Source organism: Phyllobates terribilis, unplaced genomic scaffold (assembly GCF_046119375.1).
Source record: "Phyllobates terribilis strain yellow unplaced genomic scaffold, ASM4611937v1 Scaffold_7__3_contigs__length_470593459, whole genome shotgun sequence".
Taxonomy (NCBI): domain Eukaryota; kingdom Metazoa; phylum Chordata; class Amphibia; order Anura; family Dendrobatidae; genus Phyllobates; species Phyllobates terribilis.
In genome coordinates this window covers 179490108-179517415 of record NW_027362767.1, presented here as the reverse complement: position 1 = coordinate 179517415, position 27308 = coordinate 179490108, and positions in this window count along the sequence as shown.

The following is a 27308-nucleotide window of genomic DNA, read 5'->3' as shown; positions in this document are numbered from 1 at the left end:
TACAGACAAGACACTCCCCTTGAAAAAGGTGCATGAAGCACCGAAACGTGCGTAGGGGCACTGAATTGGACAGGGAAACACGCTGAGAAGGTAACAATTGCAATGTTGTGGTGCTATTGATAATTACTCTCCAGGCTCATTAAGATTCACTATGTAGTGCTTTATCACGGGGCCGCGACCAGTTCATTATTGGATGCTTCTTTGCACACTCCATATATCCCTATCTCCTGATAGGAGACTATTACTCTAACACAGGGGTCCTCAAACTACGGCCCGCGCGCCACATGCGGCCCGCGGAGGATTTTTATCCGGCCCGCCGGGCTGTGGGCAGAGGAGAGCGGTGTCAGCGCCCGCACCCTCCCGCTTGCTCAGGGCCCCGGCAGCCGGATACTTACCTCTCCCCATGCCTCCGCAGATCCGCTGTCTTCCTGGTGTGCACTCCCTGTGACGTGTCAGGTCAGAGGGTGCGGTGACGTCTTTACACCGCACCCTCCTCTGAGCCATCACAGGCAGCGCAGAGCGGGGCGACGCTGGAGTACAGACCTGAGCAGCGGCAGCAGGTGAGGAGGAGGGAGGTGAGTATTGCATTTTTTTTTTTAATGTTTGGAGGCATGGGACATAATATTAGGGGTGACATGCTGCATGGGGCATTATATGGGGGGGTGACATGCTGCATGGGGCATTATAATGACAGGGGAGTGATATCCTGCATGGGACATTGTATGGGGGAGTGACATGCTGCATGGGGCATTATATGGGGGGGTGACATCCTGAAAGGGGCATTATATGGGGGAGTGACATGCTGCATGGGGCATTATATGGGGGAGTGACATGCTGCATGGGGCATTATATGGGGGGGGTGACATCCTGAAAGGGGCATTATAACGACAGGGGAGTGATATCCTGCGTGGCGCATTATATGGGGGGGTGACATCCTGAATGGGGCATTCTAACGACAGGGGAGTGATATCCTGCATGGGGCATTATATTGGGGGGTGACATCCTGCATGGGGCATTATATGGGGGGGTGACATCCTGCATGGGGCATTATATGGGGGAGTGACATGCTGCATGGGGCATTATATGGGGGGGTGACATCCTGAAAGGGGCATTATAACGACAGGGGAGTGATATCCTGCGTGGCGCATTATATGGGGGGGTGACATCCTGAATGGGGCATTATAACGACAGGGGATTGATATCCTGCGTGGCGCATTATATGGGGGGGTGACATCCTGAATGGGGCATTATAACGACAGAGGAGTGACATCCTGCATGGGGCATTATATGGGGGACTGACATGCTGCATGGGGTATTATATGGGGCGGTGACATCCTGAAAGGGGCATTATAACGACAGGGGAGTGATATCTTAAGTGGCGCATTATATGGGGGGGGGTGACATCCTGAATGGGGCATTATAAAGACAGGGGAGTGACATCCTGCATGGGGCATTATATAAGGGGGTGACATCCTGCATGGGGCATTATAAAGACAGGGGAGTGATATCTTGCATGGGGCATTATATGGTGGGAGAAAGGGACATCCTGCATGGGGCATTATATGGGGGGGTGACATCCTGCATGGGGCATTATAAGGGGGGAACAGCCTGCATGGGGCATTATAAGGGGGAAATAACCTGCCTATTGAGGATCTATGCTGCCTATGGGGGACATTTACCTGCCCATTGAGGACCTATGCTGCCTATTGGGGACATTTACCTGCCTATTGGGGACATTTACCTGCCTATTGGGGACCTATGCTGCCTATTGGGGACATTTACCTCCCCATTGAGGACCTATGCTGCCTATTGGGGACATTTACCTGCCTATTGGGGACATTTACCTGCCTATTGGGGACCTATGCTGCCTATTGGGGACATTTACCTGCCTATTGAAATACCGGTTGATTTAACTTTACTTGTTCTTCATTTTAAATATTGTATTTGTTCCTGTATTGTTTTTTTTACGTTAAAATAAGATATGTGCAGTGTGCATAGGAATTTGTTCATAGTTTTTTTAAAAAAAATATATTCCGGCCCTCCAATGGTCTGAGGAACCGTGAACTGGCCCCGTGTTTAAAAAGTTTGAGGACCCCTGCTCTAACATATATTGATCACTTGATGATATTACTGGGATTTTATACTGTGGGGAATATTACACGATTATTGGGACTGGTCATAGTTCTGCCCTAAGCACTTCAGACCTTCTGATGGATCTAAACAGAGATAGTGACTATATGTGACACCTGGATAGACACTTGGTACGATCAATTACACCTATCTGCCCTTTATATATGAATCTCAGATATTCCGGGTTTTTTCATGTCCACTTGTTCTTGTTGCGAACCGTTGCTGACACCTCATCTAACTTAATAGGAATTTTCCTTATACACTAGTGCTAAACAGCATGGTGAATTATTAAATGTATGTCTATGATTGTAATTTTGTTATTCAATAAAATGATTACTTTATATGACTATTGCTATGAGCTATTCTGGCTTTATTGGACTCAAAATGGTGCTTTGTAGGATTTGATATTTGAGAGTCTTTGGGCCTAATTATGATGTGGCGCGTTCGGGATTTTTTGTTTTCCACCAATGGATTATGTTTAACAAGCCAGGGGATACCTAAAACAATCGGAGTAGGGAGATTCTCCAGAACATAGCAAGGGATGATTCACAATGAACTGACCCCACCATCAGTTTCACATTATGTACAATCTGAGTAAATGCTTTCTGTGCAAGTGGCGCCAAGTCAATGGCAAAGATGGAAATAGGTTCAGCTAAAGCACAGCAAGCGAGACCATGAGCTTTCACAAACTCAGCATCCACCATGCTGACTCCGGCTCCACTGTCAACAAACACAGAAATGTTTTCAATTTTGCTCTCTAGCACCACCTCTGCAGTCAGGACAAAGCGGGAACTGCAGTTTGGCCACAAATGCACCCATTGTTTATCCAACTCCAGACTACCGAGAGTTAAATGAGTCTTTTTTTGTTTAGGAATTCAAGGACAGGTCCCAACAAAGTGTCCCTTTTTCCCACAAAAAAAACATACGCCTTTTTTCTTGCAAATCTCCGGGGAGATGTATGATGTAGAGACACCCCCTAACTGCATAGGTTCCTCCACCTCCCCCAGTATTGGTTCACCCCCAGACCGGTAACCTGGCAGAGGTACATAACCCCGACAAGAAGGCCCCGGAGAAGAAGGTTGAACCCGCCTATCCCGAAGGCACCTATCCAGAAGTATGACCAAAGACATGGCAGCCTCCAAGGACAGAGGGGTATCATATACAGCCAAGGCATCTTTCAACCTTTCCGTTAGCCCCTCACAAAATTGACTTTTAAGGGCCGAGTCATTCCATTAGGAATCCGCTGCCCATCTACGGAATTCCAAACTGTACGTTTCCACTGACCGAATCCGCTGCTGAAAGCGACGTAGCTTAGACTCAGCCAAGGCGACTCGGTCAGGGTCATCATAGATGAGGGCATGAGCTCCAAAAAACCCCTCCACAGATTGGAGACAAACCGAGTCCTGCGGTAATGAAAACGCCCACGACTGAGGATCTCCCTGCAGTAGAGAGATCACAATGCCAACCCGTTGCTCCTCATTACCGGAGGAGTAGGGATGAAGCTTGAAATACAATTTGCATGCCTCCTTAAATACAAAAACCCTGTCCCTACCTCCTGAAAACCTGTCCAGGAGGGCAACCTTGAGTTCAGGCTGGACAGGCCTACCTGCAGAGACCCCCACATTGGTGGCCTGTAACCGCTGATACTGCTGCTGAACCTCACAGCGGAGGTCATTCACCTCCAGAGACAGACAGTGGAACTGCTCTGCAACTGATCCCATACCAAAAGGGAAAAAAAACAAACAAGGTGCAGGCCCAAAAACACAGAGAAAAAAAATGACAGTTTTTTCTTTTCAAAACGTGCTCGGCCGTTTATAATGTCACGCCAGGTGAGAGTGCAACACAGAGAGCAACGCCAGGTGTGAGTACAACACAGAGGGGAAAGGGGAAGGGAGCCCAGACAACAGGAAAGGGGGGAGTGGTGACCTCCTAATCTGACTCCCCTAAATGTTCCCATACAGCTTCCGCAGCTGTCGCCGAACACGTGGCCAATTCATGTGTACCTGACAGCCGCGGTAAGGCGTTTCTCGATGTCAGGTGGTTTTAATGCATCAGGATCTGTCTTTCCCACACATAAGCAGACTGAGGTCTCTTAGAGAGGTATTCACATTGATAGGTCCTGACATCGAGAAACGCCTTACCGCGGCTGTCAGGTACACATGAATTGGCCAATTTATGCGCTAAGATTTCTCATTTATTTACAGCAGTAATGCTATTCATTTTCCATACTTCATATTTACATGCGCTAAAAAAATTTTCAAAAAATTTTTTCCATTTATTTCTATTTTCTACAGCAGTTATGCTATTCATATTTCATATCTATATACTCAGTGTTACAGTGTGCTACTTTATTTGTTCATTATATATGGAGGTAGCTGCTCTTAGTAAGCACCTGTTCACACCTAGTTTTTGTAGTGGAAGTGCCGTCATTTTCTTTGTTCCTAAAAGAGAAGTAGTTGCAGAACACAAAAAGACAAACTGACAAAAGGTGCTAGAGGTCCCAGAAGGACCAAGAACTGACAGAGAAATGAACTGAAGCACCTGGCTAGAGAAACAGACAAACACTGAAGTCCAGCACAGCCAAAAGGGTGGAGCTGGAATATAAAGGCAGATGGTCACGTGACCGCAAAACACAAGATTGAAAAAAAACAAACAGGAGGGTTTCTAACAGAGATATCTGTATATCACCAGATAACTGTGTATGAATTACAGTTGTGCTCCAAAGTTTTACAATTTTTCCTTTCTTGGCCTTGTTTAAAAGAATATGAATGATAACCAAAAAACTTTTTCTCCACTCATGGTTATTGGTTGGGTGAAGCCATTTATTGTCAAACTACTGTGTTTTCTCTTTTTAAATCTTAATGACAACCAAAAACATACAAATGACCCTGATCAAAAGTTCACATACCCTGGTGATTTTGGCCTGATAACATGCACAGAATTTGACACAAATGGGTTTGAATGGCTACTAAAGGTAATATCCTCACCTGTGACCAGTTTGCTTGTAATCAGCGTGTGTGCATAAAAGCTGAGTGAGTTTCTGGGATCCAGACAGACTCTTGCAACTTTTATCCAGCCACGTTTCTGGATTGTGAGTCATGGGGAAAGCAAAAGAATTGTCAACTGATCTACGGAAAAAGGTAGTTGAACTGTATAACACAGGAAATGGATACAAAAAGATATCCAAGGAATTGATAATGCCAGTCAGCAGCGTTCAAACTGTGATTAACAAATGGAAAATCAGGGGCTCTGTAAAAACCAAACAATGGTCACGTAGACCAACAAAAATTTCAGCCACAACTGCCAGGAAAATTGTTCAGGATGAAAAGAAAAACCCACAAATAACATGAGCTGAAATTCAGGACTCTCTGAAAACTAGCGGTGTGGCTGCTTCAAAATACACAAAAAGGAGGCACTTGAAGAAAAGTGGGCTGCATGGTCAAGTCACCAGAAGAAAGCTATTACTTTAAATTGGAGTGATGAGACCAAAATTAAACTTTTTGGCCACAACAATAAACGTTACATTTGGAGAAAGGTCAACAAGGCCTATGATGAAAGGAACACCATTCCTACTGTAAAGCACGGAGGTGGATCGCTGATGTTTTGGGGATGTGTGAACTACAAAGGAACATACTGTTGAACTCGCAGAGTCCCATTGGGGTAGTGAAGGCCGTCTTTTCCTGATCCTTCACAGCCACAGCTACTTGCCAATACCCACTAGTGAGGTCAAGGGTGGAAAAGTAATTTGCAGACTTTAAGGCAGCCAGGGATTCCTCTATACGGGGTAAAGGGTATGCACCTTTATGTGTAATGCGATTTACTTGTCTGTAATCTACACACATTCTCATGCTTCCATCCTTTTTCCTGACTAGAACTAGGGGAGCTGCCCAGGGACTACAACTATCCCTTACTACCCCTGCCTTCTTCATGTCGTGCAACATCTCCTTGGCTTTCTGGTAGTGTGCTGGTGCTATAGGCCTGTAACGTTCTTTGATGGGTGGATAATCACCTGTGGGGATGTGATGTTGTACCCCCTTAATCCTCCCAAAGTCAAGTGGGTGCTTGCTGAATACTTGCGCGTATTCCTGAACCACAAGGTGTACACCCTGCTTCTGATGGGCAGGAGTGGTGTCTGTCCCAACATGGAGCTGTTGACACCAATCCTCCACCTGGGTTGCCGGGTCATTATCCTCCACTTCGTCTGGTGAGGTTAAGGACTCCGCCGTGTGAATGGAGCTGTTATTTACAGCAAGTAACTTGGCAACAGTGGCATAACGTGGCAATCTAACCTCATCTTCCCCATAGTTGAGAAGATGGACGGGCACCCACTACATGTCCGGAGCGTCGCGCTTTTTGTCAGGTATGCCTCTCAGTTTCCCGCGGTTGCGCCCTTCTTCCCGCCCGGCGGCCCAACAATGGCGGCAATCTTCGCCACAGTTAAATACACAGTTTTTCATTAAAGGCGCACAGTACCCGGTGGCAACGGGCACAACACTACATCGTTGCAGCGGGCACGGAATCCTGTTCATGACGGCAGGAAAGAGATGACGTGCCCAGCGGATGGGGATGACTCGGCGCCCGGGCCTTGTTGTTAGTTTTGGGGATGTCGCGGTAGTCGGCTCCCGGGCCCGTACCCGTACCCTGGGCCTCTCTTTAAAAGGGTGGATAATTATGTGAAAGTTCGTGACGCCACCTGTGGTGTCTGGTGAGGATCACCAGCGCTGCGGCAGCCCACTGAGGCCGGTGTTAAGGCAGCTTGGGTGGTATAGCTCCCCACAGGTGGACCTAGGCCTCAGGGCAGCGTGGATGAAGGTATGCAGGACAGGGGAAACCCAGCCGGGACTGAAGAAGGACAGGCAAACACACACAGTTCACTTCAGTAACTTTTACTGATTGAAGTCATTCCGGAGCACTGTAGGGTGAAGGATGCATATCAGGATTCTCCCCAGTGAGCGGGTATAGGGCCTCCTGTTTCCTGCCTTTGTGTAGTAAGTTTCTGACCTGCCTGGAGCTAGGCCTAACTTTGTCTCTGTCCTGCACCGGCTTACTTTGTGGTAGGGCCTTCTCTTGGAGTACACGCTCCCAGCTTGCGGGGCCTCCGTGACTCCTGGATCTGGTACGTATCAGTTCTTGGGTGCTCCTGGGACCTGAAGTCTTCCAGGGGTCTCCGGTTGTCTCTACAGGGGGGTATATGGCCCTTAGATGGGGACCCGGTGTCAGGTAAATGTTTTCTGGGGTGAGCTTGTACAGCTACTCTGCCCCCAATGCTACTCACTCCTCTAGCCTTCGGCCTGCTCGAGGCCCTCACTAGGCTATACACACTAGCGGCAGCTTGCCACGCTTCACCGCTCTTATGGCGTCGGCACGCCTTAGGCTCTAACTGAGCTCCCTGAGTCTAGCTTGCAGGAGCCTCGTGCTCTACTGCTGAACTATTGGCTGTGTTCTCTAGACTCCTCACAGACTGAGCTCGACTCTGTATTCAGACCTGTACTTGCTGAACTCTCCAGGGGAACTGACTGCCTAGCTCCACCTTCCCTATTTATATCCCTATCCGGGCTCCCTCTGGTGGTCTGAGGTGGAAGGTGGAGGTGTATGTATGCTATGAGGGCCTCTTGTGGAGGAATCCGTCCATGCACCCCTCTAGGATCTGTGGCATTCACAAAACTGCAGCCCCTCACAAAATTGACTTTTAAGGGCCGAGTCATTCCATTTGGAATCCGTTGCCCATCTACGGAATTCCAAACTGTACGTTTCCACTGACCGAATCCGCTGCTGAAGGCGACGTAGCTTAGACTCACCCAAGGCGACTCGGTCAGGGTCATCATAGATCAGGGCATGAGCTTCAAAAAAAACCCTCCAAAGATTGGAGACAAACTGAATCCTGCGGTAATGAAAACGCCCATGACTGAGGATCTACCTGTAGTAGAGTGATCACAATGCCAACCCGTTGCTCCTCATTACCGGAAGAGTAGGGATGAAGCTTGAAATACAATTTGCATGCCTCCTAAAATACAAAAAATCTGTCCCTAACTCCTGAACACCTGTCCAGGAGGGCAACCTTGAGTTCAGGCTGGACAGGCCTACCTGCAGAGACCCCCACATTGGCGGCCTGTAACCGCTGATACTGTTGCTGAACCTCACAGCGGAGGTCATTCACCTCCAGAGACAGACAGTGGAACTGCTCTGCGAGCATTGCAACTGATCCTATACCAAAAGGGAAAAAAAACAAACAAGGTGCAGGCCCGAAAACACACAGAGAAAAAAAAAATTACAGTTTTTTCTTTTCAAAACGTGCTCGGCCGTTTATAATGTCACGCCAGGTGAGAGTGCAACACAGAGAGTAACGCCAGGTGTGAGTACAACACAGAGGGGAAAGGGGAAGGGAGCCCAGACACCAGGGAAAGGGGGGAGTGGTGACCTCCTAATCTGGACTAGCGTCACTCTGACTCCGCTAAATGTTCCTATACAGCTTTCGCAGCTATCGCCGAACACGTGCCTCGCCCTGCAGTCCCTGGTGAAAGGCTACAACTAGGGGTGGAAGGAGATGAGCACTAGTCAATCTCCGCTAGCAACTAAAGACAAAAGGGAAAGACAAAACAAGGGAATAATGGCTTACCTTTAGATGAACTCCAACAGTGCACACTGCCTCAAAACTCCAGAGAGGACGTGGTGCTGATACAGCCAAGATCCCGGAAGGAATGAGTATAACCGGTGACGCCCACCTGGAGAGACCAGGTATATATACACCCAGGCCAGAGGGAGGTTGTCGCTGGGTGATAAAGACAGCCTCATATCTAGGAAGCTGTATGTAATGCCAAACGTGGAGTTCTCCTACAAGCCACCGCAGGGCGGCTGTCTGTCACCTCCGACACACCCGTGATAGTCAATCACCTGAAGAAGTGGCTTGAAGACCCGGACATGGGTGGTGCTGAACTACTCTGGTTTGTGGACGGATCTTTAAAATATATTTTTCTGAAACGATGAGACCTCTCCTTCCTGCTTTCCATTATTACTATGCACTACAAGGGTCGTGGGACCCCATATAATCAATCATTTATGGTACATCTTTCCATATATGGATGTGCTATGCAAGATCAGATCACCTTAGATATTCAGGAATGATACAGTCTAATATATTGTATTCATTTATTATTGTATTAATATTTTAGGAATGAATGTGCTGGTGTGAGGAACTGGCCACTTACTAAATATTTTTCCAGCATCGAGCACCCATTTTTGTCAATATTATTAATGTGTTTTATTAGAAATTTGCTGGCTGTGTTTTATTAATGTTCTGCTTGCTCGTCAGTTTATGTACACTAATTTTACTTGTAAAGTGTACAACTTTCCACTAATCTCACCAGTATCTCAGGAGCCTCTAACCATTGTTCCAAAAGTGAATAAGCCCATGGGGCGAGTGTTGATTGTGGACACAGTGTAGCCGTCACCACAGAAGGTCTCACATGCAGTCTCAGGTGAAGGCTCTTGGAATATTCTTCATTGTTTCAGCTAAAGTAAATGCTTAAAGGGGAAGGTGTCATCACTTCTGACCTTTGGAGGGGGGCTGTCCCCAGGGAGGAAAATGGACACATGTTTTAGTGAGGGAGTGTGTGGAAGGAAATCAAAGGAATAGGATGGAGACTGTGGCTCTGGACCATGAATGGATCGATGGGATATGGAGATCAGTACCGACTGGGCTGGATAAGTGTGCTACAGTGTGGATATGTCATCTGGATTTGATGAACTTTCGTAAGGACTGTTGCTACTGGATATCTGTGCTTTCATTGTTTTATCTGTTGTCTGGATGATCGTGGACTGTGGCTACAGAATCTACTGGCTGGAGATATGAAATCTGTGGGCCAATCAAAAGTTGGGAGACAGTGAGTATGGCCTGATACAAAGCCAGTGGAACTACTGATCCCAGGTTGGGAACTTAAGGACTGAGAGAACTGTATTTGGCCATTTACCAGGAATTGCGGTATTACCATGGATGTGATTAATAAAATATTGTTGCATCGTTAACCTGCCTAGGTGATTACTTACAACTGGTAAATACTGATATTGTAAAACCTGCGACCCCAGAGATCCATGAATCTGCTGGTGTCATAGAGGGAGATTGTTATGATCTGCAACATGAACTAAGGAAAGATAGGGGAAGGCTGTCCCTACACTAAGACTAAGCTGAATCCCTACGATGTAGCGGGCTGCCTGTTCCTAGCAAACAGACCCGCCTTAGTCCTCGGCTAGTCTGAACGAAGACCTATAGCATAAAGGGAGGGGTCCCTAAAAGAACTAAGGACTGGGACAAAAATGGGACACCTCCTAAACAGAGAAGTGGTTGCAGAACACAAAAAGACAAACTGACAAAAAGTACTAGAGGTCCCAGAAGGACCAAGAACTGACAGACAGAGGCACTGAAGCACCTGGCTAGAGAAACAGTCAAATACTGAGGTCCATCACAGCCAAAAGGGCGGAGCTGGAATAGAAAGGCAGATGGTCACGTGACCGCAAAACACAAGATGGAAAAAAAAACAAACAGGAGGGTTCTAACAGAGATATCTGTATATCACCAGATAACTGTGTATGAATTACAGTTGTGCTCCAAAGTTTTACAATTTTTGCTTTCTTGGCCTTGTTTAAAAGAATATGAATGATAACCAAAAAACTTTTTCTCCACTCATGGTTATTGGTTAGGTGAAGCCATTTATTGTCAAACTACTGTGTTTTCTCTTTTTAAATCTTAATGACAACCAAAAACATACAAATGACCCTGATCAAAAGTTCACATACCCTGGTGATTTTGGCCTGATAACATGCACAGAATTTGACACAAATGGGTTTGAATGGCTACTAAAGGTAATATCCTCAGCTGTGACCTGTTTGCTTGTAATCAGTATGTGTGCATAAAAGCTGAGTGAGTTTCTGGGATGCAGACAGACTCTTGCATCTTTCACCCAGACACTGACGTTTCTGGATTGTGAGTCATGGGGAAAGCAAAAGAATTGTCAACTGATCTACGGAAAAAGGTAGTTGAACTGTATAACACAGGAAATGGATACAAAAAGATATCCAAGGAATTGATAATGCCAGTCAGCAGCGTTCAAACTGTGATTAACAAATGGAAAATCAGGGGCTCTGTAAAAACCAAACCATGGTCACGTAGATCAACAAAAATTTCAGCCACAACTGCCAGGAAAATTGTTCAGGATGCAAAGAAAAACCCACAAATAACATGAGCTGAAATTCAGGACTCTCTGAAAACTAGCGGTGTGGCTGCTTCAAGATACACAAAAAGGAGGCACTTGAAGAAAAATGGGCTGCATGGTCAAGTCACCAGAAGAAAGCCATTACTTTAAATTGGAGTGATGAGACCAAAATTGAACTTTTTGGCCACAACAATAAACGTTACATTTGGAGAGAGGTCAACAAGGCCTATAATGAAAGGAACACAATTCCTACTGTAAAGCACGGAGGTGGATCGCTGATGTTTTGGGGATGTGTGAACTACAAAGGAACAGAAAACGTGGTAAAAGTTGAAGGAAAGATGAATGCAGCACGTTATCAGCAAATACTGGAGGCAAATTTGCACTCATCAGCCCGGAAGCTGCGCATGGGACGTACTTGGACATTCGAACATGACAAAGATCCAAAACACAAGGTCAAGTCGACCTGTCATTGGCTACAGCAGAACAAAGTGAAGGTTCTGGAGTGGCCATCTCAGTCTCCTGAACTCAATATCATTGAGCCACTCTGGAGAGATCTCAAGTGTGCAGTTCATGCTAGAAAGTCCAGAAATTTACAGGAACTGGAGGCTTTTTGCCAAGAAGAATGGGCAGCTTTACCACCTGAGAAAATAAAGAACTTCATCCACAACTACCATAAAAGACTTCAAGCTGTCATTGATGTTAGAGGGGGCAATACACAGTAATAAGAACTGAGGTACGTGAACTTTTGTTCAGGGTCACTTGGATGTTTTTGGCTGTCATTAAGAATTAAAAAGAGAAAGCACAGTAGTTTGACAATAAATGGCTTCACCCAACCAATAACCACGAGTGGAGAAAAGTTTTTTTGGTTATCATTCATATTCTCTAAAACAAGGCCAAGAAAGCAAAAATTCTGCCAGGGTATGTAAACTTTTGAGCACAACTGTACATGTCCCCTATTATCCCACATATAGCTATAGGATTTCTCTATTCCTAATGTAGATGAAACCTATTGGCAGATATTATTTAGTGATTGCCGTAAAAATGTGATAATTTGAGTAATTTGTGACTTTTATCTGCTACTCACGTCACGTTACTACAACTATGGACGGAGCTTAGCTGAGACGGTCCGGCCCTACCCACTAACATACAATTGAAACTGTATTACTCTTTTCAGAACAATTATTGTTATATATGGGACATATGTTTTATGGGGAGGGGTAAGAAACAGCAATTTGTAATGGCAGTGACCTTAATTTTTTTAAATTTTGTTTCATTTTTTAAAAAAATGTGCCCACCATAAGGACATAAAAGAGGGGCATTTCACCATCTAAATACATGCTTCTGATTGCTGATTTCCCCTGTAACTAGGGCTGGATATGAGCAGTTTCAGCCTTCAGCCTCCGCTGCGCAGCTGATCTGTGTCGTGTTCGTTGTATATTACAATACAATGTATCAGTTTGTTTTATGTGTTTCTTGCCTTTTTCTGACTGTTTTGATGGTCGGCAGATCTTGGTAATAAACCATATTTCTAGGGAGTCTGGCCGGGTCTGACAGCGGCTCTCCGCTCCGGCAGCTGCACGATCACCACCTGAACCCACACGGTAAAGGATGGAAGTTTACAAAGAAGCAACGATTAATGTTAATGACGTAATAAATGATTGATCACTTGGGTCACTTATCATTAATACTTCAATATTTGTCACATTTGTTAGTTGTAATCTCTGCAACCAATGAGGTAAATTAAATGTTCTTTGGTAAAAAAAAGGAGGAATAAATATACACAATATTTCCCATAAAATGACTGAGTATATCTTTGGGGACTGTTCACAAGTAGCGTTTTTTCAGCTGTGTTTTACAGTACCAGCTTGGTGAATGAGATTTTTAAAGTCTCATTCACATGCTGCAGTTAATTCTTTCAGGGGTTTTGCAGCATTATTCATCCATTCAAATGAAGAAACAAAAACCCACAAGAATAAACACTGCAAAAAGACAGCAAATAAGTGTGGATTGTACGCAGTGTTTTTCCTGCGTACAACCTGGTTTTTGATGCAGAAAAAAATGCTGCAAAAATGAAACGTGTGCACATTCCCTTATCCTGGTTGTGTTGTAATTGGAAATAAAAGAGAACAGCCAAAAAAGCATATTGTTAGGCAGCATGTATTTGTGTAGAGCCACCCCTTGAAGATTACATCACAAGATTCCATGATGACATCACAGGTCATGGTCGGCCATTATGACATCACAGCTCACAGTCACTATATATACAATGTACACAGGGTCACGGCTGCCTTTCTTGGCTTCATAGTGACTGAGCACACTTGCAGTTTCTCGCTATTCTATAGTGACTGATCGCACTTGCAGTTTCTTGCTATTCCATAGTGACTGAGCGCACTTGCAGTTTCTCGCTATCCTATATAGCGATTGATTGCACTTGCAGTTTCTATGGCTGAATTACTTTTGGACAATCTTCAAGTAGAAGCTCTATGGGAGATTCTTACCACCAATCGCCCTGAGATTGTGCTTCTACCACCCGATGGCGTCCTCAGCTTCACTCACCGGCTGGTGATGGAGCTCGTAAGGGACTGCCTGACCAAATACCACCGAGGTCATCTCACTTCAGAGTATCTGACGGATTTACCTCAGAACATAAGGACATTACTACAGCAGGTAAGTGGCGGACGCTCCGCATAAAACTTCTCAATAATGGATAATAATGCTGGGATAGAAGCAGAGGCAGATTAAGAGTAGCCGGGGCCCTGGGCAGTTTAGGAGCCGTGGGCCACCAGCACCCGATGTATCACATGACATGTCACAAGATTGCCTTTGATAGATCATGTGATAAGTCACGCGATTAACATGCAGGTGCTCGGGTGCACTACACATAACATAGCGCTATACATAATAGAGCCGGGGTGGGAAAGTAATATTACTGAGGGGCCACTGAGAGATGTGACTGTTGTGGAGGCCGAACCAATAGGCTGAAATGAATTCTGCTCAATATTAACATATTAGTTATAATTATTTTATATTATTAACTGTAACACTTAATATTGAGCAGAATTAAGTGTGTTGACATCCCCCTATATATTGTATAAGCCCAAACACAGCCCTTTATATACTGTATAAGCCCCCACATAGCGCTCTACATACAGTTAGAGCCCACACACAGTCCCCTATAAACAGTAATAGCCCATACATTGCCCCAATGTACAGCATGAACCCACTCAGTTTCCTATATACAGCATGAACCTCCACATAGTCCAATATATACAGCTGAGGTCTCACATAGCCCTCTACATACAGTTAGAGCCCACATACAGTCCCCTATATACAGTAAGAGCCCATACATTGCCCCAATGTACAGTATGAACCCACTCACAGTTTCCTATATAGAGTATGAGCCCTCGCATAGCCCCTATATTCAGGATGAGCCCTCACATAGCCCCCTATATACAGCATGAGCCTCCACATACTTTAGCTATTGCTTGGCAGCATGTATTTGTGCAGAGCCGCCTCTATAAGATTCCAGCACAAGATTCCATGATGACATCACGGTCGGCCATATGACATCACAGTCACTATTTATACAATGTACACAGGGTCACGTCTACCATTGTTGGCTCCATAGTGACTGAGAATTTGCAGTTTATCTCTATGGCTGAATTACTTCTGGACAATGTTCAGGCAGAAGCAGCAGGTAAATGGCGGACGCTCCGCTCAAATCTTCTCCACAATAATGGATAATAACAGTGGGATAGAAGCTCCTTCTTTCTTCCAATGTAAAACAGGACAAGACCCCAGATATGTAGTCATTGTATCTGCAGAGAGGAGCAGGCGTCACATACAATGGCCGCCTCCATTGTGACTTTTCTCATCTCAGAATTTTAATTTTTGTCCTTTTCTTCCTTATAGGCTGAAAAAAGATCTCAATATGGAGTTTCGTCTTTTCTTAAAGAACTGGCCGAAAAAGTCCTGTATGTACTGGAAGGTCCGGCCCGCTCATCGGAACGCCCGGTAAGGATCCATCATCTTCTCTAGAACACGTCCTTGTTTTCTGATCTTCTCCAGATCACCAGTCAGATATCAGAAGATCTGGTGTTAGATCTTATTGGCCTCCCTGTCAGCCCCTGGCAAGCACAGGAGGTAATATGGCCGCCGGTCTCTGCTGCTCCATCGTCTCTGATGGCAGTCTGTACTCTGCTGATGTAGTCACAGCTCAGTGGTGGACAGTCTGTATTTCCGCCTCTGTCTCCCTCTATTATCTATATTAATGTTTTAGCAATGTTACCTCATCTTAATCCATCTTATCTGAGAAAAGTCGTCATGATGGCGGCTGATCTGTAGAGTTACAGTTGGTGCGTCTGTAAATGCAGGTTTAGTCTTTCCTGATTTATGGATTTGGTGATTTAGTGGAAGGTTCCTCATGTTAATTCTATATATTCTATCTATCAGGAGACACCAGAAGGCGACACCGAAGACGAGCAAAATGTGACCCCAGAGACCCCTGACCCTAATACGAGTCAGCCGGGGCCGAGCAGCGATCTGACTACAGGTGAGCCGATCACACGACCTTCTACAGGAAATATCCGGAGATTATAGAGAAGAAGGGACAATGTCACATTTACTCTTTCCACTCTGTGTAATACAGGGATGTCAAACTCAAACATACAGAGGGCCAAACTGGAAAACTTGGAAAAAGTCACGGGTCAACCATTATATACAGTATACTGGGTCCCACAAAGTCCTCCATAAAGAATAATGGGCCCAACATAGTCCTCCATACACTATAATACGCACCACATAGTTCTCCATACAGAATAATGGCCCCACATAGTCCTCCATACACTATAATAGGCACCACATAGTCCTCCATACAGAATAATGGCCCCACATAGTCCTCAATACAGAATAATGGGCCCCACATAGTCCTCCATACAGAATAATGGCCCCACATAGTCCTCCATACAGAATAATGGGCCCAACATAGTCCTCCATACAGTATAATAGGCACTACATAGTTCTCAACACAGAATAATGGGCCCCACATAGTCCTCCATACAGTATAATGGGCCCCACATAGCCCTCAATACAGAATAATGGGCCCCACATAGTCCTCAAAACAGAATAATGGGCCCACATAGTCCTCCATACAGAATAATGGGCCCCACATAGTCCTCCATACAGAATAATGGGCCCAACATAGTCCTCCATACAGAATAATGGGTCCCGAATAGTCCTCCATACAGAATAATGGGCCTCACATAGTCCTCCATACAGTATTATGGGTACCACATAGTCCTCCATACAGCACAATGGGCCCTACATAGTCATCCATACAGAATAATGGGTCCCACATAGTCCTCCATACAGTATAATGGGCCCCACATACTCCTCCATCTAGTATAATGGCCCCACATAGCGGTGATGGCTCTGTGACTCTGTGTTGCGCCAAATAAAATGACCCCGTGGGCCAGAGTTTGACCCGTATTGTGTAATGGGAACCTGGCAGCACATGTTACATATGGGAGTAGCGGGAGGACTGTACAGGACATTTTCTCACATTTTTTTTTCCCAGAAATCCAATGTGCCAGTCAGGAGAAAACTGACATAGAAATCATATACAAATTACAAATCAGGATGGAAGTGCACTGGGGGCGTGGAGGAAGTCTGAGTGCAGGGGCACGCCCCCAGTGCACTTCCAGGCTAATTTGCATATGGCTCCTATGCTTCAGCTCTCTTCCCATCAATCACATGTACAGCGAGGGTGATGGTTCCTCACCCATGTGGTGATTGGGGTCCTCCATCATTTACATTACACTTATCTATGGATGCCCCGCACGTTCCCATATAACGAGTATTAATCCCATTTACAGACGTCTTGTCATTTCCCCGTTATATTGCTGTATTATGTGTGTAGGATTAATATCCTCTAATACATTTTATTTCTTCATCATTTTATCACTATTTTAGAAACAACTGAGCTGTTGGATCCTGACAGTGTGATCTTAGAGATCCCGGAGATCCAAGAACCTGCCGGGGTAAGTATTATAGAGGGAGATGTCTGTGTGTCACCAGATCACAGGGTGTGAATGACCCGTCCAGTATTATCCCCATATAACCAGGGGACGCCTCTATTATTAGAGGAGATGACACTATTGCATTAGATAATAGCATTTATATTATAGGGAATCCGTCAGCAGGTTTCTGCTCACCTATCGGATCAGTGACATCAGCTGGGACATAATATAGGGGGAGACGTTTCTGCATCTGGAGATTTTCTCCAGCAGCTTCTAGATCTTAATATCACTTCTTCTTCTTCTTCTTCTTTTCTAGAACTTGATGGAATCATTGATCCCGGCGAGAAAGCCGCGTATGAGCGACTACGAAACATCTAAGCTGATCAGCAGCGGATCTTTTGGGTGAGATTTCAGTTGGCATAATCCACATTTCTCAGGGTTCCCTATGACAAGGCTTCAGCCTCTGTGCTCTGCCATTCAGTGTTATCATAGGGACATGATCTGAGTCCACACCACTGTCCACATCTAATTGTCACTATTCAGCTCAGTTATAAACAGTTAAGCAAACTGACCTGTAACAAATTAAATTGTTAAGGAAAAGGAATAAAATAATCTAATATATTACACTAGTCTGTAGCAGACCCTCATCTGTCATTACACTGCCTCCTCCATCAGAGCCTCCCATAGGTGACAATGTGACCTGGGTGAGGGTCTGGCAGACATGGCATTGTGCAGACTTCCCCATAGGTGACAATGTGACCTGGATGAGGGTCTGGCAGACATGGCACTGTGCAGACCTCCCATAGGTGACAATGTGACCTGGGTGAGGGTCTGGCTGACGTGGCATTGTGCAGACTTCCCATAGGTGACAATGTGACCTGGGTGAGGGTCTGGCAGATGTGGCATTGTGCAGACCTCCCATAGGTGACAATGTGACCTGGGTGAGGGTCTGGCAGACATGGCATTGTGCAGACCTCCCATAGGTGATAATTTGACCTGGGTGAGGGTCTGGCAGATGTGGCATTATGCAGACCTCCCATAGGTGATAATGTGACCTGGGTGAGGGTCTGGCAGACGTGGCATTGTGCAGACCTCCCATAGGTGATAATGTGACCTGGGTGAGGGTCTAACAGACGTGGCATTGTGCAGACCCTCCCTTAGATGATCTATATAGTGTTATTTCATGTATTTCTAGATGTGGATTTCTAGTGACGGACAGATTTCTAGTATTAAACATTAGTACAGAAGATCATATAATGACTTCTTATTAGATGGACTGTTAATAAGGATTCACTATAAACCATGGTTTCTCCTTCTCTCCAGGTCTGTCTACTTAGTTCACCATAAAGACTCACAGAAGATCTTCGCTATGAAGAAAATTGCCAAGAGGGACCTGGATACTCCAAAAGCTGTGGAAGGGGCCTATCTGGAGAGGGACATCCTGACATTCGCTGACTGTCCCTTTGTGACCTCCATGCTCTGCTCCTTCCCTACTAGATCTCACCTGTGTATGGTCATGGAGTATGTAGGAGGTAGGACATGTACATGTATTATATTCAGCCCATGCCTACTGACATCTTATCACCGCTCATATCATTAGGACTTGTCCCCGTGGACGGTTACATCCCCGCAGAGCATTTACTATAGATATTATGGAAAGTCATTGATGTGTGTGATCTCCCTGTATGTCCGCACTGAGCACGTCAGTATCTCCAGCTGTAGACGAGATGAGACATCACTCTATTACTGACATGGACGACATCTCACCATGACCTCAGACTAATATTCTGTGCTCTATACATTATATCTGTATATATTCTCTCCTGCCCCAATGTCTCCGCTCACTTCTCATGATCCATCGTGGTGATCGGCTGTATAAACCCCTCACCGCTCTTATTTCCTTTCTTCTATAGGTGGAGACTGTGGGACCCTCCTAAGCACCAGGGGTCGTTTATCTGTCCCCTTGGCCCGCCTGTACTTTGCAGAAGCGCTTCTTGCTGTGGAATACCTGCACAGCTATGGTGTGTTGCATAGAGACCTGAAACCAGAGAAGTAAGTGACCTCTGTAGTATAATAAAGGGGGGACATTTATCATTTATTACTACACGGCCTGTGAGACTAAAACCATCTTCTCTTTCACAGCCTCCTGATTACACCGGCTGGACACATTAAAGTCGCCGATTTTGGGATTTCAAAAGTTGGTGTCATGATACCAGAAACCAACACCCACAAGGAATCATTGGAGGACATGGCCAGAGAGTTCCAGGACCATGAGGTTGGCATCACTTACAGGAGCTTAGCTCGTTCTTTACAAATCTCATCACACTATTGTCTCTTCGCTACGTTCTTCATTCCTAGAGAACTTTTCCACTGATATTTTATCTTCTGTCATTGTGTTTTTATGTCGAGAACTTGTCATAATAATAATTTCATTGATTCTCATCTTTATCTTCTGTCGGTTTCCAGGACTGTGGCACCCCGCTTTACATGGCCCCAGAAATCATCCTGAAGAAAGGCTATGGAAGACCTGCCGACTGGTGGTCAATGGGGATCATCCTGCATGAGTTTCTGGTGGGATATGTACCATTTCATGGGGACTCCCTATCTGAGCTTTATAATAATATTGTCACTGGTAAGTAGAATAATCCGATCATTGCTTTGACTGGTTACATGAATTTAGTTATTTCCTCTACTTTATCTTACAGTCCAAAACAGAGGTTTTAATTTCTGTAATTTTCTATATAACAGGAGACATCATTTGGGATTGGGATCGCGCTCCTCCCACTGATGCTCAGGACCTCATCATTGACCTGCTCAGAACAAATCCTCTACAAAGACTTGGGACAGGTAACTGATATACTGTATTAGTATTAATATTCAATTTTTACAATGTGGACTCATCACTCCTGTCCATGAGGATCAGCACTTCTCTATCTGCTTGCTTATTTCTAGTTCTCTGTACTATGACTTTCAGACTATTTCCTTTGGTTATGTCATTAGGTTAGATTAAGATAAACTGTTCAGATATGGAGCAATCTCTGACAATGTCTGCTCAACTTTTGCTTTTCTTTTTCCAGGAGGAGCATTTGAGATCAAGAGTTATCCATTTCTGTGTGACTTAGAATTTGAAAACATTCCAAGTCAGAAGCCGGAGTACGTTCCTCGGCTTGTGTCAGAGGTGGACACCAGCTTATTTATCAGTAAGTAGAAGGAGCCGTCATCTAGACCAAGCAGCTGTTTGTCTTGTCTTCCTTAATATGTGACAATCGGTTCCCATTAATATTAGTGGTAAATGGTGACTGTGTTATACTGACAACCGCTAATAACACATCATTACCTATGTCTTGTAGATCACGCTGATACAGACAAGCCTATTGTCTCAGAGGAGGAGGACACGAGTGAGGATAATGAGAGCCTGTTCTTCCAAAATTTTACATCATCCTCTGAAAGGCTTTCTAAAGTAAGTATGTGATCAATAAATCCAGAATATGTAAAAAAGACCTCTAAAAGTAAAGAATAGAAATTTATATCTTATTTTTCTCTGTTTTTAGCTCTCTACCACCACTATCAAGTCTCCTCCAGAGTGTACCCCGGCATCCAGCAGAAACATCTCAGAAATGTGAGTAGATTATGGGGTCATTATTGGGAGCTCCAGGCTAATATATGTGCACAGCACCAAATATAGGACATAAATACCATAGTATCAAGTGCAGCATCCACCGCCCCATGATCAGCGGTCATTGTGCTTTTGGCTTCAGAATCCGCTGGATATAACAGCCCATAATTGCTGCCGGTCAGGTATTGTTAGTTTTGCCCACACTGCAGGAGATATGTAGTATTACATGCCGGCCATTGTGGGTAGTTGTTTTGCGCTCTGCTCCATAGAAGGTAGTTTTGAGCAGGATACTTCTCCACTATGACTTTCATATGTCCTATTAGGCCTCATAGTCGGGTTTCTTCTAGTGAGACAATCCCTTTTATACTGAATTTACTTGTGATTTACACAATTTTCTTCTTCCAAACAGGCAGAAAGGATCTTTTCCTGAATCTGCTGGAGACGATGCTATAAGCAGCTTGCCGTCCTCGTCCCCATTGTCAGGTATGTACATGTCTATAGCACAAGCAATGTGAATGTTGTCATCAAGGGTGGAATATTTCCACATGGTTTTTCTGTAATAGATCTCCTATGTTATCCATGTTTCATGGATCCCTCTTATGTTGCCCATGGGCCCATACTGTGTCTCTATCTCTGTAACTTTATACAGTATTATCATGGATTCTGTGATACGTTGTAGCATCCAGTAACCTCCGCCATCATAATAAGACATAGTCTCCTATAGTAAAATATCGCTCATTAGGGATGCACCACATGGCGGCACACAGGGTGGTCAATGATCCATATTAGTGACACATCTAATGCCCCTCAGATGAGGTCATGTCCGGTATATAGGACTTATTCTGCCCTATTATGTAATAGCAGATTATCAGGACTATAGGGGACAGGACTAGGACAATCCTACTATATACAGGAGAGATACAAAGCAGATCCCATAACAATATGTCCTTAGTGAATTGTTGTTTTTTCTTCTTTCTCATCCGAATTTCCAGCTGACGACGAAAAATCTGAAAATGGCAAAAAGGGGAAAAAGAGACGAGGTAAGTGTGAGAATCATCTCCATGTTGTGTGATGTCGTCAGTGAGAATAATTCATGTGGAGCAGATGTCATCTGTCGGTGATGGGATTGTCACATGTATGATGGCTGACGATGATCCCTGACCTCTGTGTGATGAGATTCCTCTGCCGTCCGGCCACAGTGACCGCACAGTAGTGTCACGTCATATGGAGTCCCATCACTTACATTATATTTCCTTCTCTTCTCATAGGTTCCATCTTCCGCCGGATCTTATCATCCTGCCGGCGTGGATTATCCAGGGCAGCTCGCGTATTTGCGTGTTGTCACCGTTCCCCTAGAGACATCTAAAAGACGGGAACCTCCGCATCCAGCGCCCTGAAGTCCAGCAGATCCACCATCACTGCTGGAGCTGTACAGAAGGACCTTCACCATCTACCTGTGGCCTTCTGACTCTTACATCTCTGCCCGGACATGTCTCAGTATCACCTCTGTCACCAGGCTCCGCGGTATTCATACTGCTCGCAGACGTGGCGGTTACTGATCACCTGCTATCTGACCCCGGCTGACCTCCTGACTATGATTTTCTCTACTGATTCGGTTCCTGGTTTTGTCCCTCCCTTCTATCCTATTATTAATAAAAAAAATTACAATTATTATTACTGAATTTTTTTTCATCCATCAAACTTTACTCTGCATTTTGTTAATTCATAAAAATAATTTATTAACACTTCTGGTTTTAAAGCATATATATATACAGTATGCTTATAATATGTATATATATAGTATGCTAAAAATATATACTATATACAGTGGGTACGGAAAGTATTCAGACCCCTTTACATTTTTCACTCTTTGTTTCATTGCAGCCATTTGGTAAATTCTAAAAAGTTCATTTTTTCTCATTAAAGTACACTCTGCCCCCATCTTCAATGAAAAAAAACAGAAATGTAGAAATTTTTGCAAATTTATTAAAAAAGAAAAATTGAAATATCACATGGTCATAAGTATTCAGACCCTTTGCTCAGACACTTATATGTAAGTCACCTGCCGTCCATTTCCTTGTGATCCTCCTTGAGATGGTTCTACTCCTTCATTGGAGTCCAGCTGTGTTTAATGAAACTGATAGGACTTGATTTGGAAAGGCACACACGTTAAAGGGGTTGTCCACTACTTCATACTCTCCCCCCATGTATCCCCCCGAGGCCCCTAAGACTTCTAGTGAATACCTTGCGCTGCTGATACTGCCTGTGGGTGGCGCTATCACCGGCCGCTCACAGGCATCACGTGACCCCCGGCTGCAGCTGATGTCACGAGAAGTCCTGGCAGCAGCCGGAGGTCACGATCTTCCTGGTTCCAGGGTGGTTGCCAGGCTGTGGGCGGGGTTACCCCACACATCACACCCAGCGATGCCTGTGAGCAGCCACCAATAGCGCCGCTCACAGGCATTATCAGAAACAGAAGGTATTTACAATAAGTCTTAGGGGCCACGGGGGGAAACATTGGGGGGGGAATAAAGTAGTGGACAACTTCTTTAAGTAATTAAGTATTTAACTTTTTAGAATTTGAGTGAAAAATTTAAAGGGGTCTGAATACTTTCCGTACCCACTGTATATAGTATATATACACATACATACATATACATACACAGTGGGGGTAAATAATTATTTGATACCTTGCTGTTTTTGTAAGTTTGCCCACTGACAAAGACATGAACAGTCTATAATTTTAAGGGTAGGTTAATTTTAAACATTGAGACATAGAATGTGATTTTCTTGATTTTTTTTGGATGTTCTATAAATTAGATAAATGTATTTGCATTTTGTAGTGAGAAATAAGTATTTGATCCCCTACAAACCATCATGAGTTCTGGCTCCTACAGACCAGTTAGACGCTCTTAATCAACTTGTTACCTGCATTAAAGACAGCTGTCTTACATAGTCACCTGTATAAAAGACTCCTGTCCCCAAACTCAATTAATCAGTCGGACTCTAACCTCTACAACATGGGCAAGACCAAAGAGCTTTCTAAGGATGTCAGGGACAAGATCATAGACCTGTACAAAGCTGGAATGGGCTACAAAACCATAAGTAAGACGCTGGGTGAGAAGGAGACAACTGTTGTTGCAATAGTAAGAAAATGGAAGAAATACAAAATGACTGTCAATCGACATCGATCTGGGGCACCATGCAAAATCTCACCTCGTGGGGTATCCTTAATCATGAGGAAGGTGAGAGATCAGCCTAAAACTACACAGGGGGAACTTGTTAATGATCTCAAGGCAGCTGGGTCCACAGTCACCAAGAAAACCATTGGTAACACATTACTCCTTAAAGGTTTAAAATCCAGCAGTGCCCGCAAGGTCCCCCTGCTCAAGAAGGCACATATGCAGGCCTGTCTGAAGTTTGCCAATGAACACCTGGATGATTCTGAGTTATTGGGAGAATCTGCTGTGGTTAGATGAGACAAAAATTGAGCTCTTTGGCATTAACTCAACTCGCCGTGTTTGGAGGAAGAAGAAGGATGAGTACAACCCTAAGAACATCATCCCAATTGTGAAGCATGGTGGGGAAAACATTATTCTTTGGGGGTGCTTTTCAACAACAGGGACATGACGACTACACCGTACTGAAGGGGTCAAGTATCGTGAGATTTTGGACGGTAATTTGATTCAATTCCCAGAAATCTAAACAGGGACAGAGACCCCCATCTTTCCTCTTAACGAACCCTACGTGATGTGTCCTTTCTCCAGACTCTCAGCAATGAAATCCTTGTCTCTCAGGACCAGAAAGATTATACAGTCTAGACTTGGGTAGTTTAGCTCCAGGAGTCAGGTTAATGGGACAGTCATACGAACGATAAGGAGGCAAATCCTGACACCAATTCTCAGAAAAAACATCCTCAAAAGCAGACAGAAATGTAGTTAAAATCTCCGTAGAGAACGCAGAAAGAAGTGTTTAAGCAGTTTACATGGCAATAATCTCCACATTCCACAATTTCCCTGGATTGCCAATCCACTAACGGATTATGTTTCACCAACCAGGGTAGAACCAGTACAGCAGGAGTGGGAAGACCCTCCAGAACATAACAAGGAATTACTTCATAATTAAGGGGCCCCACCCTCAGTCTTATTGTCATGCCAGGTGTGGGAAAGACTTAGTGCAACACAGAGGGAAGAGGGAAAGGGAGCCCAGACACTAGGAAAAGGGGGAAGTGGAGACCTCCTAGTCTGGTCTAGTGTCACCCTGTCTCAACTACCGTCCCTATATTGCCTCTTCAGCAATCGCGTGCCTCGCCCTGTCTTTCCCTGGGGTATGGCTAAGGCTAGGGATGAGAGGAGATGAGCACTAGTTGATCTTCACTAAACTCTATAGACAACAAGGGTAGACAAACAGGGCGAGAATGCTTAACTTTAGACGACTCCAGACAAATACAAACTCGGCCTCAAGCTCCAGAGAGGACGAAGTACTGCTCTTGCTAAACTTTCACAAGTAAAAATGAATATAGTCGGCACCTCCCTCTCAGACACACCAGGTACACACGTGGTCAAAATTGTTGGTGCCCCTCGTTTAATGAAAGAAAAACCCACAATGGTCACAAAAATAACTTGAATCTGACAAAAATAATAATAAATTAAAAATTTAACAATGAAAATGAACAAATGAAAGTCAGACATTGCTTTTCTGCTTCCAAAGAATTAAAAAAAAAATTAAACTCATGAAATAGGCCTGGACAGAAATGATGGTACCCCTGAAAATAATGTGACAAAAGGGACATGTTAAATGAAGTTGTGTCCACTAATTAGCATCACAGGTGTCTATAATCTTGTAATCAGTCAGTGGGCCTGTATATAGGGCTACAGATACTCACTGTGCTGTTTGGTGACATGGTGTGTACCACACTTAACAGCGAACAGAGGAAGCAAAGGAAAGAGTTGTCTCAGGAGATTAGAAAGAAAATTATAGACAAGCATGTTAAAGGTAAAGGTTATAAGACCATCTCCAAGCAGCTTGATGTTCCTGTGACTACAGTTGCACTTATTATTCAGAAATGTAAGATCCATGGGACTGTAACCAACCTCCCTGGACGTGGCCGCAGGAGGAAAATTGATGACAAATCAAAGAGACAGATAATACGAATGGTAACAAAAGAGCCCAGGAAAACTTTTAAAGAGATTAAAGGTGAACTTCAAGCTCAAGGAACATCAGTGTCAGATCGCACCATCCGTCGTTGCTTGATCCAAAGTGGACTTCATGGGAGACGACCAAGGAGAACACCATTGTTGAAAAGAAATCATAAAAAAGCCAGATTGGAATTTGCCAAACTATATGTTGACAAGCCACAAAGCTTCTGGGAGCATGTCTTATGGACAGATGAGACAAAAATTGAAGTTTTGGCAAGGCACATCAGCTCTATGATCACAGATGGAAAAATGAAGCATATCAAGAAAAGAATACTGTCCCTACTGTGAAACATGGAGGAGGCTCTGTTATGTTCTGGGGCTGTTTTGCAGCATCTGGCACAGGGTGTCTTGAATCTGTGCAGGGTACAATGAAATCTCAAGACTATCAAGGGATTCTAGAGAGAAATGTGCTGCCCAGTGTCAGAAAGCTTGGTCTCAGTCGCAGGTCATGGGTCTTGCAACAGGATAATGACCCAAAACACACAGCTAAAAACACCCAAGAAAGGCTAAGAGGAAAACATTGGACTATTCTGAAGTGGCCTTCTATGAACCCTGACCTAAATCCTATTGAGCATCTTTGGAAAGAGCTGAAACATGCCGTCTGGAAAAGGCAACCTTCAAACACGAGACAACTGGAGCAGTTTGCTCATGAGGAGTGGGCCAAAATACCTGTCGAGAGGTGCAGAAGTCTCATTGACAGTTACAGGAATCGTTTGATTAAAGTGATTGCCTCAAAAGGTTGTTCAACAAAATATTAAGTTAAGGGTACCATTATTTCTGTCCAGGCCTATTTCATGAGTTTAATTTTTTTTTTTAATTCTGTGGATGCAGAAAAGCAATGTCTGACATTCATTTGTTCATTTTCAGAATTTTTAATTTATTATTACTTTTGTCAGATTCAAGTTATTTCTGTGACCATTGTGGGATTTTCTTTCATTAAATGAGGGGTACCAACAATTTTGACCACGTGTGTATATATACACCCAGGCCAGGGAGCTAATTACCAGAGGGAGGTAGCCGCTAGGTCCTAGAGACAGCCTCTCATCTAAGAAGATGTCTGTAATGCCAAACGTAGAGATCTCCTGCAACCAACTGCAGGGCGACTGTCTGTCACCTCTGATACACCCGTGACAGTAACTCC